General features: G+C 43.0%; 1 protein-coding gene across 1 annotated transcript in view; it reads right to left on the reverse strand.

The window, feature by feature from the left end:
• Positions 1-20,097, reverse strand: part of LOC111868248 (glucose dehydrogenase [FAD, quinone]) — a 43,406-nt gene extending 23,309 nt beyond the window's left edge. The window contains exon 1 of the mRNA XM_023858725.1: positions 20,065-20,097. The gene's annotated coding sequence lies outside the window, so the exon portion shown is untranslated. The remainder of the gene's footprint in view (positions 1-20,064) is intronic.
• Between the last annotated feature and the right edge of the window lie 646 nt (positions 20,098-20,743).

The following is a 20,743-nucleotide window of genomic DNA, read 5'->3' on the forward strand; positions in this document are numbered from 1 at the left end:
TGAAGGAGAAAGCTCTAGATCGCATTAAGTGGAGGAATTGTTTTGGAACAGACTGTGGACCCGTCGTCTTGACAGATTACTGATGATGATGATGATGATGATGATGATGATGATGATGATGATGATGATGATAGTCATGCAGTCAGAGATACAGATTATACAAGAAATGTTTATGAGGGCAGGCGACGAACCGGCTGACAAGTCATGCGAAGTCGACAGACTGAACTGTTACTAGGTAAAGACAGTTCACATGTACTTAAAGACAGTTGAGACACATAGTACATAATAACCTGTAGTCCTAATAAATGATGGGTATAGCTACTGGCTACGGGCTGGACGACCGAGGGGTCGGAGTTCAGAGTCCCGACAGGGTCAATAATTTTCTCTTCCCCACGTCATGCAGACCGGCTCTGGGGTCCAACCAAACTCCAATCCAGTGGGTACTGAGGAATCTCTCCCGGGCGTCAAAGACCTCCAGCTAATGCCGAGGTTAAGAAAATGTGGATCTATACATTCACTCCCCCATACGCGTTCATGGCTTAGTGTTTAAATAATTAAGCATAGGGACAACTTTATCTTTACCTAATGAATGACGGTTTAAACGTTAAGTACACGTATTTAACTCTGCAGAGTATGATCAAGTCCGCTTTCTGAAAGAAGTTTCACGAAGATTTAATTATGTGGCTGAGTTGTGTAATTGTGAAACACAGGATCTTGCTTTGAGGGAATAAAATAAATTCTTAGAATTGTATTTGATTCGAAAATAGATGAAAAATGAGAAATTTCGGACACAACTATTGCAAGAAATACATAGAATAATTTTATACAAGCCACTTAGTGTTTTTACGGCATTCAACTGGATATTTTGTAATGTTTTGGCCATGTAATTTTTATGAAATGCGTACAGAATTTTGGTAGGTAAACGTCTTGGAAACTGATTACTTGTTAAAACACGGAAATAATACTGAAAGATATTATTAAAATGTATATCAGGGGAATATTTTGAGTCAATTTGGGATGTTTTTGGATACACTTCAAGATCATACACTTGGGAGAAAACGGGCATAAACAATCTTGAAACTCTCGGCTGTAATACTCATATGATGATTTGCTTGAATTCTATATCGATGTTACTTGAACAAATTATTTAAAATATTTAAGCAATTTTTTTTAGAAGATTAGTAGAGTAGTGCTTGAGAGTAGCTCTTTCTAAGGGGCCCGACTGAGTAGGTGTCTTCCTTCCACACCTGAAGACGGAAACAGATCCAATTTCCGAAAAGTCGTGTTTTATATTTCTTAGAATTTCGGACGATGGAAAAAGTCCAAAAACCCAATAATTCTCTGTGTAAATTATTTTATTGTTAATACATTTATTATGGACTTTAAGGAATTTTACAAAAAGAAGAAAAATTTTCTCTGTGGCTGGAATGAAAAGAAAAACTTTCTCTTAGAACGAAAGAATAGCTGGAGAGGGCAAAGTAAAATTTTGTGCTCAGAATTTACAGAACATTTCATAAATTCGTGGAAGCTGAGTAATGCTTCTCTTAACTTAATAACAGCAACTTGGTTGGCTCTTACCCTGAAAGACTTTGCAAGATAGGTCCTAAAATTGAGGTTATGTATCATCTGTAGCATGCACTTGATATATTTTTTGTTCTAGTTTATGGCCTCCTTTATACCTAACACGCGTCACACCATTTCAATCGTCATCTTTGTTCATGCACCATGCTCGATCAAGTGAGAGAAGAAAAGATTTCCTTTGTCTGCCTTTTTTATTTATTCTAATTTATATTACGTATATGGCTTTGTAAGTTCATAAAGTTGTACCCCGCCAACAGAGATTTCCCCCTCCCCGTGGCCCTTAATTCCCGCTCTGCTTCCAAAGTAGTTGCGGAGACCCTACCAGAGCGCAGGTAATTAGTCGCTAGCTTCACACCGCAGAGGTCTCAGATCCCTAGTCATACCGTGTGGGATTTGTGGTGGACGAAGTGACGCTGGAGTATAGGCTTTCTTAGAGGACTGTGAATTCCCCTGCTAATTCTCATCCGTCATATGGGATTGGTACAAGAGGCCCACTAGTATCATGCGTGTTAACTGGATTCAGTCTCACCCAACACCACGAATTAAGATAGTTTATTTGTTTCCACAGAAAACTCAGAAATTAAGGGACAGTAGATTCTCTTCGCCGTTCTTCTCTGCGAGCCTAGGCTCGTACAAGGACGTGGGGCTCTGGTACTTTCCGTAGGGCTCAGAATCTCGAGTCTTTTTGCCGTCGGTTTAGCTATGCTGAATTGGGACGTTATCTCTTGCTGTAACTGAGATATAATCAATTACATTTCTCTTGGAGACGTGTGGGTCTAAGTAGGTTTTTATGGTGTAGAATGGTGAACAGTTCTGTTAAATCGGCGAAGCTAGCGCCCGGAATCTGAGAGACCATGATAATCCGATTTCGGGTTACTAAGACACGAGGCACTTAAAATATTTCAGCAGAACGAAAAAGAAATTTGGGAACTATATTGGCATCGCATGAGGTTTATCCGAATACGGACCGTTTCTCAAAGACTTAATAAGAAAGTACAACAGAAATATTGCCCCATAAGCAGGGACAGAGAAAGTAAAAAAACCCCTAAAAATATTACTCTGATTCCGTAAAAATTGGTATTTTAAATAAATAGAATAAAGATCCAACACGATCATATAGCAATAAAAAATATACATACATTATTTCGAGAATATTTTCCGGCATTCCCAAAAACTAAGTGAAAATACACGTACGTGTACTTCCGAATCTTGAATACTTCATAGAGCTTTAAAGGGAATTATTTTCTGTATGTTTTGTATTTAGCTTTCCATATCTTTGTACCTCAAATAACTTCACACAAACTTAAGTAAATACCCTACAAGTGTCATATAAGTACTATCAAAAAACACACAGCAATAAAAACTATTGTGGCACGTAGAACCGTTGATAAGAAACGACCGCGAAACAAATAACGAGAGAACAACCGTTGCTAGTCAGCGGCACGCGTGCAACAATGGAAGTACTGTTAGAAGCTAGTAGCTGAGGCACGGAGATAGTTCGTGAACCCAAGATAAGGAGAACATTCACCTCGAAAGCCGTTACCAGGCAACGACCCTTGAAGACACAGCAGATTGAAAAAACTTAGTACGTGCTATAGTGAATTGCTGAGTATGTGAATTAAAGATAGTAATATAAACATTTGTAGTTACGATTTGTAAGTTGTCAATAAATCCGATTACCAATACAAACCCCGTCTTTAGTCACTCATACATATGATAATATTGTGTCTGCCATGAAAAAATAGTAAAAAGTAACGAAATACAAACATGGATTAACCCTATAAATAAATAAATAAATAAATANAAAATTGTGCTGCGGCCTATACACGCACGCGGCCTATACATGCGTAAATACGGCATATTGATGCTTGCAAAATAATAATAATAACTTATTAATCTAATGATAAATGATTCCTTGTTATAATGGACAGAATCATAACGTAACCGTGTTTTGCATGCATCAGCTTTCACTTAAAGAAACCTAAATTCGCAGAAATTACGAAACCCCACAATTACCTGAAGCCACGACATTATGCGCGCAAGAGCTCCCTTGTAGCAACACTGGGCAACAGCCGCACAGATGCAATGCAGCAAATTACAGAGCGCTGAAGTGGACCACAACGCATCACCTGGTTCCCTTTACCAGAAACACGAATATCGAAATGACATGAGTCTCACAGGTCCAGTGCTAGCTCAGTAGGCTCGAATGCGATTGGAATTAAGCAGTTAGATTCTAAAGGGTTCTCACGATGGTGTATAACCCTCAGATTTATTGGGTTTTTGGACTTCTTCCCATCGTTTCGGGAAACTGGATCTATTTCCGTCCTCAGCTGAGCAGGGGAAGACGTCTATATTCAGTTTGGGTCCCTTAGAAGGAGCTAACCTCAGTCACTGGTGACCGAGGTTAGTTCTTCCCGACCTGAGGACGGAAAAATGTCCAGTTTCTGAAACGCCGTGTTTCATATTTTGCAGAACACCGGACGATGCCGTTATTTTGTCGAATGATGTTTAAATTAAACCCTTCCTTTTGTGTTTCGAGGCAGAGGAGCGGAATTTCGCAACTTTCGACTGTTAATATAGACGTTAAGGAAGTATGATGGGGGGGGGGGGCACTATGCTACAAGCAGGAAGATTGCGGGATCGATTCACGATGTCATTGGATTTTTTCAATTTACCTAACCCTTCCAGCCGCACTATGGCCCTGGGGTCGACTCAGTCTTTAACAGAAATGAGTACCAGAAATCTTCCTGGGGGTAAAGGGAGGCCGGAACGTAAGGTGACAACCTCACCGCCATCTGTGAGCCGATTGTCTAGGAAATGTGGGAGCCTGGACATCTCACAACCCTATGGGCCTCCACGGTCTCTTACAGGGATAGTTTTACCGTTTACTTTTAGCTGTGAAAGTATGAGATGATGGAGAACTTGAGGTAATCTGAAATTCAAGGATGGCTTGTTTTCTAATGTATGATACAGACGTGTAGTGTTAGAAGGAAAAAATACAGAAGAAACACTTCCTGACCATGACAGCCTTTTCTTAACGCGGAGTGCTTGTTTTACCAGAATACATTGATGTGGGTTTTACTGACTGGTCACATGTGTTCAACGTTATAACAGATTTCGACATAAGATCCTCACAGCTGTAGCTATAAAGAGTTATATTTTCTGGGATATAGCGACATATAGCACAATACAATTCAACCGACGTTTCGATGCAACATCTCTCTTCCATCTTTAATGTCGAAGATTATATCAAGCAAGATACCAGCATGAAGCAGGTAAATCCTGAAGACCTGAAGATGGAGGTGATATATTCCTCCGAAATGTCAGTTGACTTTCACCCAGGAATACAGTGTAATCTCAGAAGACAGAACTCTAAAATGACACAGGTTTGATCACGCGCCGGCGCAGTACATGCCAGTCATTTTCTACTGCATAAGTGATGAACATCATATATCCTGCTCACAAAGACGATGCTTGCATAAGCCATATTCATCGTGTTGTATGATCACCCGCCCAGCAGTGAAACTGCTCTCGATCTACCAAGGAAAAGCAAATGCGGAAAGTGCAGATGGAAGAAGATCTTTAATTTTCCGAGTTTCCAAAGAAGAAAGCTGTACGCGCTAACGTAGTTGGTTGAGGCATTATGCTACAAGTCGGAAGTTCGCGGGTTCGACTCCCGATGAGGTAGATTCTGTTCAATTTAGCTAATCCTTCCAGCCGCACTATGGCCGTGGGGTCGACTCATTCGCTAACAGAAATCACTACCAGGAATCTTCCTGGGGGCTGAAGGACGGCCGGCCCGTAAAGCTGACAACCTTGCCGCCATCTCTGAGCCGATTGTCTCGAAGACGTGGGAGCCTCGACCCCTCACAATCCTATGGGCCTCCAAGGTCTGATGTAGGGATAACTTTACCTTTTCTTTTATCGCTAGTGGGGTGGGACTAACACCCTCGTACTGTGGCCACTTCTGGCCTATTGTACCAGCCCCAGATGATAGGTGAGGGTGATTGTGGAGCAATTGGTGGAATGAAGATTGGCAGGGGAAACCGAAGTACTCGGAGAAAACCTGCCCCAGCCCCTTTTTATCCACCACAAATACTATTTGACCAGAACCGGGATCGAACCTGGGCCGCCGCTATGGGAAGCCAGCGGCTAAACGCTTGAGCTAACTTTGCCTTTATCCATAAGGGCAAAGCAACAAACAAGACAAGCGCTTCTATGTACAGATATTTCAACTTACTCTTAATCCAAATCCACTTACTGGCAGTCGTACTGCCTTTTTGTTCGACATTATACGATTGAAATCACGCAAAATAAGGCTAAATTACCTTATAACTTTATCGGTAATTCAACAATATTTGAAAATGGACGAAATCACGCTCGCTTGGCGCTTACGTTACAATATATTTATGTATTCCGATATACTTTGATGGATGGCAGAGTCATTCCGAGCCGAATAATTTAAAGCCACTTAGAAATTTGAAATCTGCATTTGTAGTCTACAATAAAAGCAGTGCGAAAAGAAAATTTGATTTTCGTCGAGGTACTATTCCAACATCTTCTTGGAGACAGAAATACTACGAAATTCTGAGTCAGGATTGACAGTGTTTTAGGCAAGATTCGAACCGAACACCTTTAGAACGTTACCGCTAAGTCATCTTGCTCAGTATTGCGAATTGATGGCTGCCCAACTTTTGTGCAAAGTCATCATTTCTGCTACAGCTGGTTTACTGAGTGTAAAACACATTTTAATCTACTTTCCCACTTAAGTAAACAGTTACCAGACATGCACAATTGTGGCAGTCGCGAGACGTTGTAGCATAATCCGTCCATTGTTTCACATACTCTACAGTCAGTGTAGGATTTGATGTTCTCACATCGGTCTTTATGAAGAGCACTATCTTCTAGGTTATAACGATATGTAGTCCCTTTAAAGTCAACCGAAATTTCGAAGGAATAAATCGCCTCCATCTTCAGGGTCGAAAAATCAGACCAGCGTGAAAGAAGGTGGCATCTGAACATGAAGGCTATATAATACTCTGAAACGTCAGTTGACTTCCAACGGACTACAAAGCGTTGCATCCCAGAAAACAGTACTCTTCAAAAGAAGTAATTTTACCCTCACTACCGATCAATTTTATTAAAGGAAGGGAATTAATTTTTTGGGAATTTCGAAGACGCGTCTGTGTCAAAATAAAAGACTACGCGTGTCATTGCACTGAAGACAATAAACTGAATAATCATTGATGTTGAAACCTCAGTACTTACTGTTCCCAACCTTCCTTATTTTTGTTCTTCTTACCTCACCTACGAAGCAAGCAAGACACTTACCAAAACCATAAGTCATCCAGAAATACAGGACTACTATAAATGATTCATTCGTTTTTAAAACGCTACATTTTCCAAAGTATTACACGTACAAATATGATTATATATAAAAAGAACTCTAAACTCACCAACTTTGTACTATGTGCACCAGTTGGCAGCACGAGTTCAGTGCCTTTACAAAATGGCGACAAAGCAAGAAAAGAGTTTTTGTTTGTTGGAATATGCGAGATGTTCGTCTGTTATAGCAGTGCAACGCGCATTCAAAAGAGAGTACGGAAAAGAACCGCCATGTAAACAAACCACTTTGCGGTGGTATCGGCAATGTTCGTCGCTACCTAAACAATGAACTTCGGCATCGCTGGATTGGGCATGTTGGTGAGGATGACGTAGCTCTGTTCACTTGGCCCCCCATATCACCTGATCTAACGCCTTGTGACTTCTTCCTTTGGGGGTACATTAAGGATCGTGTTTACGTACCCCCACTGCCAAGAACACTAGTAGAGCTGAGGGAACGCATCGATGCTGCAGTGATGACCATTGACAGGATGATGCTACAAAATGTGTGGAACGAGCTCGACTACCGCCTGGACGTGTGTCGTGTGACCCAAGGGGCACACATAGAACATTTGTAGAGTGTGAAGAAAACTTGTGAGTTTACGGTTCTTTTTCTATATCAATCATATTTGTAGGTATAATGCTTTGGAAAATATAGCGTTTAAAAACGAATGAATCAATTATAGTAGCCCTGTATTACAGGTCCTGTCAAATTTTACGAAACGGAATGTCAGTACGCTGGCCCTGTAAGCGCACATGTGAAGATCCCACCATCAAATTAAGGCTAGATATTTATTCAGTTCAAAGCAAATACTGACCGGTATGTTTGCGGTTTATTTAACACCTCCGAATACTCACCGCCGAGTGGTAAGAGGACTGATAAATAACGAAATAGAAATTATTTGGAAGAAAGTCATCGTGTCCTGGATTAGGCCATTACCCCGGTATTTGCTTGGAGGGATTGAGGGAAACCATAAAAAGTAGTGAGGATGGCTGGTTTCAGGGCTGAGACTCGAAGCGAGTACCTCTACGACACAAGAATAGATTGTTACAGATAAACCCACATATACTTTGGGATAACCACCATTTATTTGAAGATCATAACAAGTTTTCGCGGAAATTTCAAAATTTGCTAGCGCGGACACGCTTAGGGACGCACGACCATTATAACATACGAATATTTTTCCTTATTACTGTTGTCTTGTGTTCCCGTAAAGCACGTATATGCTTCATGTGCGTCCTTTATGAATATTATTTCCTTCTACGTTGTTGAATATTCGATTTACTGAAAAATCTTTAAGATTCTTTTATATCATAATGAGGACGGTATAACGTGATATGTACCAAACAAACAAACAAACAAACTCCGTGGCTTGTAGTCCGCAAGCGAACTATACCGACCGAGCTACCGCCGCTTGTCGATGAAGTTAGTACCAACTTCTTTGGATAGAGAGTGTCGCGAGTTCAGCGCAACAAATCCCCACTGCCGTTAATATCGGTCTTCTAGACCGGAGCCGCTATTTCCTTGAAATAGCTTCTCCATTATCCTTATGAGGCTGAGTGGACCCGCTCTAGACCCGGTACTTCTCAGAAAATCTGGTAGGGCCGGGAATCGAACCTGGGACCTCTGGATCTGTAGGCAGAAACTCTGACCAATAGACCACAGAGGCGGTCTCGTGATATGTACCAGTCTCGCATAAAATGAATTTTCGAGGAGAAGATTGAAGTATGATTTCAGCTTCTTTTGTCCGATACGAAGCAAAATAAAATTCACCGTACAGACTCCTAATATATAATTTTATCTAAATCCGGTTAGTGAAACATGGGTGACATTTACATGATTCCCTATAGGTCTATCCATTTATTTCTTGTGTTCTTGCGAAGAAGGAATGCTGATAACCTTTGGTTGAAAAAAGGTAGTTCATTCAATTGTATTTCAATTTAGGGTCGCTGGGGAAGACGTACATTACTCATGGATCTGAGCCCTTCTTGAGGAGCCGCCAATTCCGCAGCTACTCAAGTATTTCCCAGCATTTTATGGAACCCGAAGGTTCATTACCGTGTTCACAAGGGCTTTCCACTGGTCCATATCCTGAGCCAGATCAATCCAATCCATAATATCTCATCTGTTATCTCTAAAATCCATTTTAATATTGTCCGCCAGCCTACGCCTTGGTCTTCCCAGTTGTCTCTTTCCTTCTGGCTCTCCCATCAATTCTACATGCATTCCTCTTCTCCCCCGGGGAAGACGTACGTATGTTATTTATGTGAGAAATATGGTTGATCAGGCGAACAATACGGTAACCTCGTGAATGCCTGCGATGGGCTTTGTGTGAGAAAGAAATGTGTGGATTCATGCATAAGGTACATATTTACACAAGTCACATAATTTACATTAATTTAGTGCGTAACGTGACTTGCATGTTTTCGAGTCAAGGTTAAATAAACGTAATTTTACACTCTCTTAAACAGTCACGTATAAAGGACGGAAGATTTCATGGAGTAATTTGTCATGCCAGTAATGTTACTTGTACTCTATAATTATATGTTTCAGCTCTTAGCCAGAGAACTAGATATCTTGATGGAATTCTTTTGTCATCTTCCTTACTGGCTCCGGGTAATAAAAGAAACTCCCTGGTTTTAGTCCACAAGCGAACTATACCAACCGAGCGACCGCCGCTTGTCGGCGAGGTTAGTGCCAACTTTTGCGGATAGAGGGTGTCACGTGGTCAGCGCAACTGATCCCCACGACCATTAATCTCGGTTTTCTAGACCGGATCTTCTATTTCCTAAAAGTAGCTTCTCAGTTATCCTCACGAAGCTGAGTGAACCCCGTTCCAGACCTACTACTTATCAGAAAATCAGTTAGCGCCGGGAATCGAACCCTGACCTCTGGATCTGTAGTCAGCAACTCTAACCACTACACCACAGACGAGATTTATTTTTCAAATGAAGTAGACCTATGACATATTTAATGTACATAAATGTATAAATGTATGTATGTATGTATATTTTAGCCCGCCATTTTATTGGTTCCAATGGTGAATTCAGTCCCAAGGCACATTCTCGTATATTGTGTCTTTAAAAATAAATTTTAGTATCATCCACTCACATATCTCACAAAGAGTATTTCCCGTTAAAGTTGTTACACAAATTTTTCTCACCTCCTCCACGAGCTCTAAATGTCCAACCAATCGCTAAGACGCATTAAGAGACGGTGTGTTAAAATACTAATAAAATTGAAGAATGTCTCTTTTGGGAATCGGCGTTGTGTAGATCTTGTGTGAATTGACGTTTCGGAGGAACGTATCACCTCCATCTTCAGCGAGGCGATAAGCTCTTCCGAAACGTCTGATCACACAAGATCTACACGGCACCACATCCCAGAAGACGGAATTCTTCATAGTCACCGCCATGGAAACTTCAAATCTTAAATATTAGTGACAATCGACAAAACTTCAATTGTTACCGATATTAATTAAAAACCACAACAAAATTTTGACCTCAGGGTCGTCATCATGTGGTGCAACAGCAGAGTCTCAAAAATTGATTTATTTTTATTTACGTTACTGATATGTGCATTAAGATTTTCGTCAGATCCACATTATTTTCTGTATATTAAAATCCTCGAAATGGAGCTCAGGTGTTTTCAAAAGATATACTATGATGAAAGGTATCCAACCTGTACAAATTTTCATCATTCTTTCAATGACTCTTCCAACCCATTCAAGTCCCAGGCCTCTTATTCAGCTCCGTAATCATTTTTCATAGACGGTAGGACTCCTTGGACGAGTGGTCGGCCCATAGCAAGACCAAAACCAAAACACAAGACAACACAAACACAAAACAAACATATACTCGTACATATACCAAACAACAATGCCTTGATAGGGATTCGAATCTACGATCTCAGCTTCCGAACAAGGGATGACAGTTCAGGCCATAGGCAACGTGACTACTGTGACCGGCAATTGTCATTATTAATATTCTTTATTGCTAGTGGGGTGGGACTAAGTCCCTTGTACTGCGTCCACTTCTGGCCTATTGTACCAGTCCCAGACGATAGGTGAGGGTGATTGTGGAGCAGTTAGTGGAATGAAGATTGGCAGGGGAAACCGAAGTACTTGTTGAAAACCTGCCCCAGCGCTACATTTTCCGCCACAAATCCCACTTGACCATACCCGGAATCGAACCCGGGCCGCCTTGGTGGGAAGCCAGCCACTAACCACTTGAGCTATGGCGCGGCCAACTGTCATTATATTTATTATTAAATGAAGTAAAAGTGAAGTGAACTTGCATTTTACACTGTTGTTAATTGTGATTATTCTAATAATGATGACTGCATAGCATCTTTTAATTAGGTTAGTAATGCAGTTCGAAATTTATGAATAGTAATTTTATTGAATTATACAATAAAACTGGTAAGATTATGTTGAGCTGTTTGTGACACCGTATATCCTTTTCCGGTGTAAATAAGAAGGTGGACTGCACTGATGTTTTGGATTATACCGGAAAAATAAATATTGTGACATGTTGCACAACGGAGAACCCCTCCCTACCCAGCAGTGACGTCAGTGACCGTCAGCAGGATTACGAATTTACACACGTGAACTTCAGAATTGTTTACGAACTTCAACACGCCTCGACGAATAACTGAAATTAGGAGTCCTTCGACTATTATACTGCCACAAAAATGGAGTCACAGCAGATGTTGGAACTTCTGAAAGAGATGAGGGCCTACCAAGTAAAAGCAGATGTCGACCGAGTGTAGATGAAAGAGAATTTACTGGCAAAATTAGATGCCAATAGGAAAACTGACAAAGAAGAAATGCTGAAAGAGATGAAGGCCGATAGAGAAAAAGACAAAAAGATTTAATGGCCAAATTAGACTCCTATCTGGAAAAGGCGGAGATCGGCCTCAGGGAATTGCTGGCCAGATTGAAGGATGACAGACAGACTGATCGAAGAGAACTGAAGGAGATGATGGACGTCAACCAAGCCAGGACAGACGTAAAGCTTCAGGAGCTTACAGGAAGAACTGGAAAAACACAAAGTGAACTGCAGTCAGTGGAAGTGTCCCTCCAGGAAAACCTGACGAAAAACTAAAAGGAAACCTGCGCAGCAATTGATGAAACCAAACGCGAGTTCCAGGCCCGGTTGGAAGTAGTACAGACGAGGATCGAGCGGGGAATCACACCCACGGTCAGCACGAGTACAGCTCAGCCACCGACATTCAACGCGAATTCAACGTGGAGTGTGTTCCGGAGACAATTCGAGACCGTAGCAGAACACAACCAATGGTCGGATAGGGAAAAATTAACATACCTGATCACCTCTCTAAAGGGCCAGGCGGCAGAAATACTACCCGGCATTCCGGCAAATACAACTTACGAGGAAACTCTTCAGGCTCTAGAGGACCGTTTCGGGGACCAACACTTTGCAGCTGCTTACCACTGCCAATTAAGAACAAGGACCCAGAGACCTGGAGAATCCCTGCAAGACTTTGCCACGGCCATTGAACTTCTTTCACGTCGTGCCTACCCCAATCTACCTGCTGACCACATAGGAAGAGAGGCAGGAAAAGTCTTCGTATACGGAATACGAGATGCCGATATAAAGATCCAGCTGCTGCTGGGAGGGGAGAAGATTGTAAACGAGGCCCTCCGACAAGGGTTAGAGCTGCAGGCGGTACTGGTAGCAGCCAGACCTCACGGAGATAGCACCAAGTTCCGATCGTCCCCCACCCAACGAGATGACAATAGACAGCACCAGGACCGAAAAGAAGGACCTCCAGAAATAAACGGGAATCACCGGGTAAATCAGAATGGCGACCCAGAAACAACAGGGAAACAAGCTGGAGAAACGACCAACCGTCGGGAAACTAGCGACGGCCGGTGGAGAAGGGCGAACGCCGGCATATGCGTTAAGGCCCACACACTACGCACTCACCGACATCACGGAAAAGGCCAACACCAGTCTGGTCACCCAGGGATGGGTCGGTGATAAGCCGTGCCAGATGACAGTGGACACTGGAGCATACGTCACGGTAGTAAGACTGGATATCGCCGCCGGATGGCCTGAAAGACAGCCTAACCCAGATTTCACGCTGCAGACCGTATCTGGAGGATCCCTACCCTTCCTGAAAGAATTTCTGTTGAACCTTACCCTGGGGCGCCAACCGATAACAATGTGGGTTTTCGTCGCGAACATCACAGATGAGCTAATCCTGGGACTGGACATACTGCGCGCCTATGATGCATCTGTGGGCATAGGGAGCCAAACTCTGCGTCTGGTTGAAGAAGAAGCATCGTTATGGAGTCCTGGGGCAGGACCCCGTCCTTCCAGTTTAGTAGTAGCAAAGGACCATGTGATACCCGCACAGAGCGAGGAAATAGTGATGGCTAGAATGGAAAACCATCTGGGAGTAAAAAGTGGTCTAGTAGAACCAAGCCCCCAGTCCCATTCGCCTGATGGAATCTATGTAGCCAGGACCCTAGTCCAGGACGGTCAGGAAGGCCAGTAAGGGTCATGAATGTTACCCACAAGGGCCAAAAGCTCTGGAGAGGATCTCCTCTGGCGCACTGTGAGCCAGTAACACTTGTGACTTTTTCCGATGTCGGGCAGCCACCAGCCCCAGGCCGAAAACCGAAATTGGCGGAAGTGACCACAGCGGCCAAGCCACACTTAACGGCAGAGAATTTCAAGAATTAGAAGAACTTGTGGCCGAGTACGCGGATATCTTCGCACAGGACAACGAAGTTTATGGAAGGACAAACAAAGTATATCACAGCATAGACACGGGAGAAGTCCGACCAATTCGACAGCCACCGAGGAGGGTACCGCAGGCAAAACAAGCAGAAGTAAAGGAAATGCTCGACAACATGCGAGGACAGGGGGTTATAGAAGAATCGGACAGCCCTTGATCGTCCTCGGTCGTTTTGGCCAGGAAAAGGAATTGGGAGCTCCGTTCCTGTGTGGACTACAGAAAGCTGAACGACTTCACCAAGAAGAATTGCTTCCCACTACCCAGCATTGACAACACCCTGGACACGCTGGCCGGAGCCAAATGGTTTTCAACTCTCGATTTAAAAAGTGGCTATTGGCAAGTGGCTGTACACCCAGACGACAAAGAGAAAACAGCTTTTTCGACAGGGCAAGGGTTATGGCAGTTCACAGTCATGCCCTTTGGCTTCTGCAATGCTCCTGCAACCTTCGAGGGGCTAATGGAGACAGTCCTACGAGGGCTCACGTACGATTCATGCCTTGTGTATTTGGACGACGTGATCGTAATAGGCCGCACATTCCAAGAGCACATGATCAACTTACGGAAAGTGTTCTAGGGGTTCAGGGAAGCCCGTCTGAAACTTAACCCGGAAAAGTGTAAACTTCTACCGGAAGAGGTCAGGTACCTCGGGCATATTGTATCACCGGAAGGGATATCCATCGACCCGGAGAAGTTGAAAGACGTGCGAGAATGGCCGACCCCAAGGAATAACCATGAAATTAGAAGCTTTCTGGGAATATGCGCGTATTACAGGCGATTTATTTCAGGGTTTTCCAACATTGCGAAACCACTAACGAAAGTAACGGAAGAGAAACAAATCTTCCAGTGGACTCCAGAAGTGGAGGCCGCTTTTCAAACACTAAAGGGAGCCATATGTGCTTCCTCTGTTCTTGCCTACCCGCAGCCAGGAGAAAAATTCATTGTGGACACAGATGCAAGTAATTTCGAAATTGGAGGAGTTCTCTCCCAAATACAGGACGGGCAAGGGCGTGTCATAGCTAACTTCAGCAAGACGCTAAACAAAGCAGAGAGAAATTACTGCGTAACCCGACGAGAAGTATTTGCCATTATGCGGACACTAGAACATTTCCACAAGTACCTCTACGGACAACAGTTCCATCTGCGAACGGACCACTCTGCGCTTACTTGGCTTATGAGTTTCAAGAACTTAGAAGGACAAACTGCACGCTGGATACAGCGTCTACAGGAGTACAACTTCACTTCGGAGCATCGTCAGGGCCGGATATAGAACAACGCTGACGCCCTTTCTAGACGACCCTGCCGAGGGCAATGTGTGCACTCCACAAAGTTGAGACGCGGACACAGGTAAAGTAAATACGATATATTAAAATCCTACCGGCAGCAGGCTGGGACCCAGCTACCCTCAGAGAGGAACAGCTAGAAGACCCAGATATAGGGCCTGTTCTACAAGAAGTAGAAAACGGCCAACGACCAAAATGGCAGGACATCGCGGATTGGAGTCCCACGTACAAAAGCTACTGGGTCCAGAGGAAATTGCTCGCTGTGAGAAACGGCGTACTAGAGCGCGACTGGGAATGCCCCATCGGAAGTCGTCAAGTAGCCCAGATAATTACTCCTCGGAGCAGGGTGAAGGACGTTCTGAGCGAACTGCACGGTGTACCGTCAGGAGTTCACTTTGGTGTCAACAAAACTCCGAATAATGTTAGGCAGAGATTCTACTGGCACCAAGTAAGAACCGATATTGAAAAATGGTGTCGACAGTGTTACACATGTGCAGCCAGTCGGGGAATGCGGACCAGAAATCGTGGGCAAATGCACCAGTATAATGTTGGGGCTCCCTTCGAGAGTGTAGCCATTGAAGTTGCAGGGCCCTTCCCACGAAGCGACCAAGGAAACCGATACTTACTGATCGCTATGGACTACTTCACCAAGCGGCAGGAAGTGTACGCCATCCCGAATCAGAAGGCTTCGACAATAGCGGAAGTTCTGGTTGCTAACTTCTTCTGCCGCTTCGGCATACCTCTGGAGTTGCATAGTGACCAAGGCCGTAACTTCGAGTCTCATCTACTGCAAGAAGTTCTTAAACGCCTGGGAGTGAGCAAGACGCGCACCACACCCCTGCACCCACTGTAGGAAGGCATGGTGGATCGCTACGTCAAGACCACCGAGGAGCACTTGTGGAAGATCGTCCCATCCCACCAAAGGGACTGGGATGAGAGGTTACCCCTCTTTCTCCTAGCTTACAGGGCATCCACTCACAACACTACGGGCTTGACCCCAGCTAGCCTAGTGTTCGGAAGAGAACTACGACTACCTTGCGACCTGCTGTTTGGAGTTCCCCCAGACAAGGAACAACCCGCAACCGATTATGCAGCAGACTTGGTGGATCATCTGCACGACATCCACGATTATGCCCAGCAACATCTGAAGCTTGCCAGTGACCGGATGAAAACTCGGTACGATAAACTGGCCAACTCCGCAGGTTACGACGAAGGCGAAGGAGTCTGGCTCTATCGCCCAACCCGCAGAAAAGGGAAATCGCCGAAACTACAAGCATCGTGGGAAGGTCCTTACAAAGTAGTAACCCGGATAAATGATGTGGTATACAGAATCCAGAAGACCCCTAGGTCGAGGATGTTGGTTGTACACCTGGACCGGCTCGCGCCTTATCATGGAGCTGCCCGAGATGAGCAACCATAAAAGGGGGGGAGATGTAGCAGTTGGAAAGCAGAGCAACGGGGAGAAGAGAAACAGTAGCAAGATAAAAAGGAGATGCTGCAAAAACAGCCTCCAAAGAAAAGGAACGGGGTGCACCGTTAGGCTTTTCGGGATGAACAGCCTTAAGGAGGGAGCAGTGTGACATGTTGCGCAACGGAGAACCCCTCCCTACCCAGCAGTAAAGTGGCGAGTGAGTCAGCGCTCCGTCCCCCACCCCCTCCGCACTGTGACATGGCACGCAACGCCGCTGTCGACAAGGCGCCAGTCAACAGCGGTACCGATTACGTAAAAGGCAAGCGCTGCGTCTATATAAGTGAAACAAACTGCCTACGAGTTGAGTTGAAATATGGCAGAAGTCGCGGTAAGAAGACCCGAACGCGTGGTTATAAGATTTTATGCGACAGTGTGCGATAACTAAGAAGTCAGCGAGCGGAAGACTTATTGTGTGCTTTCGAGACTTAGTGGGTGCTGTAGTACAGTTATATGTGGAGTGTGTAATTCAGAGAGACTTGTATAGGTCCCGCGTTATTAATACGTGAAGACTTTTGAAGATAGAGTGAAGCGATTATTGCGAATAGGGTTATAAACTGTGAAACCCCGCAACATTGTTATAATTAATTGTAGCCGTTACTTGTAGGTTGTTGAATAAACCAGTTAACAATCTCTACGGCGTCTTCAGTAACTAAACACGTCACAATACATTATCTGACTTAGTTTTGTATAAACTTAATTTTAATTCTAAGAAAAAAGTAAAAAATAAAGCTATCCCTGCACCAGGCCGCGAAGGCCCATAGGGTTCTGAGACGTTGAGGCTCCCACATTATCTAGACAATCTGCTCAAAGATGGCGGTAAGGTTGTCAGCCTTACGCGCCTGCAGCGCTTTACACCCCAGGAGAATTATTTGATTAATTCCTGGTACTAATTTCTATTAGAGGCTGAGTAAACCCCAGGGCCTAGTGCGGCTGGAAGGAGTAGGTCAACTGAATTTTTCTTTCGTTTCGTTGCATACCTCTAATTATTTTTTTTCCTGTGGCGCTACAGCCCCAATTTGGGCCTAGGCCTACTTCCATGAAACTCTCCGTTTCACTTTGGTTTACTAGATCTTACACATTCGGTAGGACTCTTGGGCGAGTGATCAGCTCGTCGCAAGGCCTCTACCTGTAGACAAACGCAGAAAAACGCACACAAACATCCATTCCCTGAGTGGGATTCGAACCCACGATCCCGGCTTCCGAGCGAGCGAAGACAGTGCATGCCTTAGACCGGTCGGCTACCGTGACCGGCATCTCTAATTATTAGTTTGATTAATTAAGTTATATTACTGTCAATATTTCATGCTTCCACAAGAAATATGATATTTTCTTGATTGTTTAAGATTTGTTTTCTTAATTCAGCTGTCCACAGTTTTCGGAAGTTTAATTTCCTAACACGAAAAGGAACACATGCGACAAGTATAACCCGAAGACTGAGTAACAACAAGCATACACATTATTTTTCTTCTAGACCTGCATATGTTCTGTGTTTATTGTGACGTGTTACTCAGATCAAGATACGGAACCAGAGAAACCCGTGCAACGTGGTCAACAATAGAACCTCGGTTAGTTAGTAGCGAAGGTTACAATAACCACGACAACAGAGGAAATATTGAAGACGTCTCCTAGGCAACGGATACAGAAACGGGAAGTTACTTCGGTGACGCAAAAGGAGGTGATCTTCATACGGCTCGAGCAGGACCTACCTCAGGGAGAGAACTAACCAAAATAGAACAGGATACGATAGAAGAATACAGGAAGATAAAAAAGAGAAGACAAGAGACTAGCGCATGATCCAGAAAACAGTGAGGGATTCGTTATCCCGAAGGAGTAAAATGTGTGAACTGTTGTAATCAAGTGAAATTGTAACAGAGACGCCTAATAAATCCAATCAATCCAATGTATAACACACAATATCTGTCACATGTACACCCCTACACGTGACAATAAATACAATTAAACATCATCTGTCTAGTTCAAATTCAATTTAATTTTATCTTTATATTCCCACATCACACACAGAACCCAATGTTATTAGCAGTCACAAATAATTCCAATATTTTCCAATAAAAATCTCGACTTTTGTTTCATTTTATAAGCTTTGGTTCATTTATAAGTTTGTTTATACAATCGTTTCCCTAGTGTTGTGACATATTTTCCAATCGTAGATATACAAGCGAGAGATTAATATTCAAATGTCTCTCTCTAAACGAGACCCGAGGTAGGTGATATAATGACTGTATTTGTAAGTAGAGTACCACAAATAAACACAGTATCCTGTCGCGAAAGATACACGCTGCAAGTATATGACTTCTAGATGCAGAGAGGAGGATATCTCAGCGGTAACGCGCCTGACTTATAACGGAGAAGCATGTTAGTTCCGTATTTCTGTTTGGAAACTTGAGATTACTCGTGGTTTTCCTCAGCCCATCAGCTCAAATTAGGACATTACGTCGATTGGTTCACGAACATTTTCTTAGAAGTTATTTCTTGTAAGATCTGAGGATTTCACGGCGGTGACTATGAAGAATGCCAGCTTCTGGGATGTGGCGCCGTGTAGATCTTGCGTGAACCGAAGTTTAGTCTGTCAGCACTTGCTTGCGCTGGTTCCTCGCTCGTGGATTTTCTTATTTTTTCTTCTACCCTGAAAATGGAGTCGATACGTTGCTCCGAAACGTCGGTTAACACAATAGCTACACAGCGGCACATCACACAAGACGGCTTTCTTTAAGTTCTTTCTAATTCATCATTCATGTCATATCACTCGACGTAGTATAGCGTGTCTATTTAATTACTATCATATTCGTTCTCTTCTGCATGTAATTCTCTAGTGATATTATACTATTTTGTGATTCTATTAAATAGTCCGAAGGTCATCACCGGACACCGGACACTAAGATATTTCATAACCGCAAAATATAATAGAATAATAGTAAAAGATAAAAAAGTTGTATCTGTGATTAACTAATTAAGCATCACGTCATGAAGGCGTATGTGGGAGTTAATGTATAGATTAATTTTCTCGACCTCGACATTAGTTGGAGGTGAGTGGTCAGCTTCACGACCCTGCCGCTCTACTCCCGGGAAAGGGGCCCTGGTACCCATTAGATAGGAGGCTGGGTGGGCCCCAGTTTCGGTCTGGACGACGTGGAGAAGAGAAATATTTTGATCCTATCTGGACTTGAACCCCAACCCCTTGATCGTCTAGCCCGTAGACAGTCGCCATAACGACTGAGCTGTCCCAGCATCTAATAGAATAATAGTAATGTGAACAAAATAAAAACCTACGTAGTGATCAGTACAACAGCACACACATCACCAAAACCCCAAACACTCCCATCCACAACAACAAAATGAACAAAAAGACATCTTTATATATTCCGAAGAAACTTACGAAATCTGCAGAATTATTCCGTCACACAAATATTGAAATAACATTCCGTGTGTGAAGCACACTAGAAAAAAAAACCTTAAGAACAAAACCACAAGTAATAGATAAATATATCATATATCAATTAAAATATCAAGAATACTCAATAAAATGTAATGGTAAAATAGAATGAACTTTCACAAAGAGCACATACCCGTACAAGCAATACGTTTGACAATAATGTAGTTTATTGGGATATTTAAACCACCAACTAAACACGGACACAAAAATGACAACATGTTCCGTGAATATCCTCAAGATAGTGCGAAAATAGAAATCCCCTACAATAATCTGGAAAGATATCATATCTACCCGGCCCACGGAAACAACCTTCATACAAATATCGCTTAACACTACCAGACGTCAGCACGCTCACCTAAAATACATTGTAAAAGATAAATAAAGAAGCGCAAGGAACGTCATGAATATATATTGTTGTGTTTCTGATATGTAAATTGTCAGTAAACAGTCTTCTGTTATTCTTCATATGTAATTCTCTTATCAGTGTATTGTTACGCGTGACTTCTAAGTCATATTATTAAAAAATCAACATAATTTTTGTTAGGGAAACTTTAGTTAATCTCTCATACACATTCAAATCATGAATATATATTGTTGTGTTTCTGATATGTAAATTGTCAGTAAACAGTCTTCTGTTATTCTTCATATGTAATTCTCTTATCAGTGTATTGTTACGCGTGACTTCTAAGTCATATTATTAAAAAATCAACATAATATATGTTAGGGAAACTTTAGGTAATCCCTCATATATTTCTGTCTGTCGGAGTGATGGCTAGAATCCAATATGAATCCGGAAGATTCTGAGGCCGGCC

Source organism: Cryptotermes secundus, unplaced genomic scaffold (assembly GCF_002891405.2).
Source record: "Cryptotermes secundus unplaced genomic scaffold, Csec_1.0 scaffold364, whole genome shotgun sequence".
Taxonomy (NCBI): Eukaryota; Metazoa; Arthropoda; class Insecta; order Blattodea; family Kalotermitidae; genus Cryptotermes; species Cryptotermes secundus.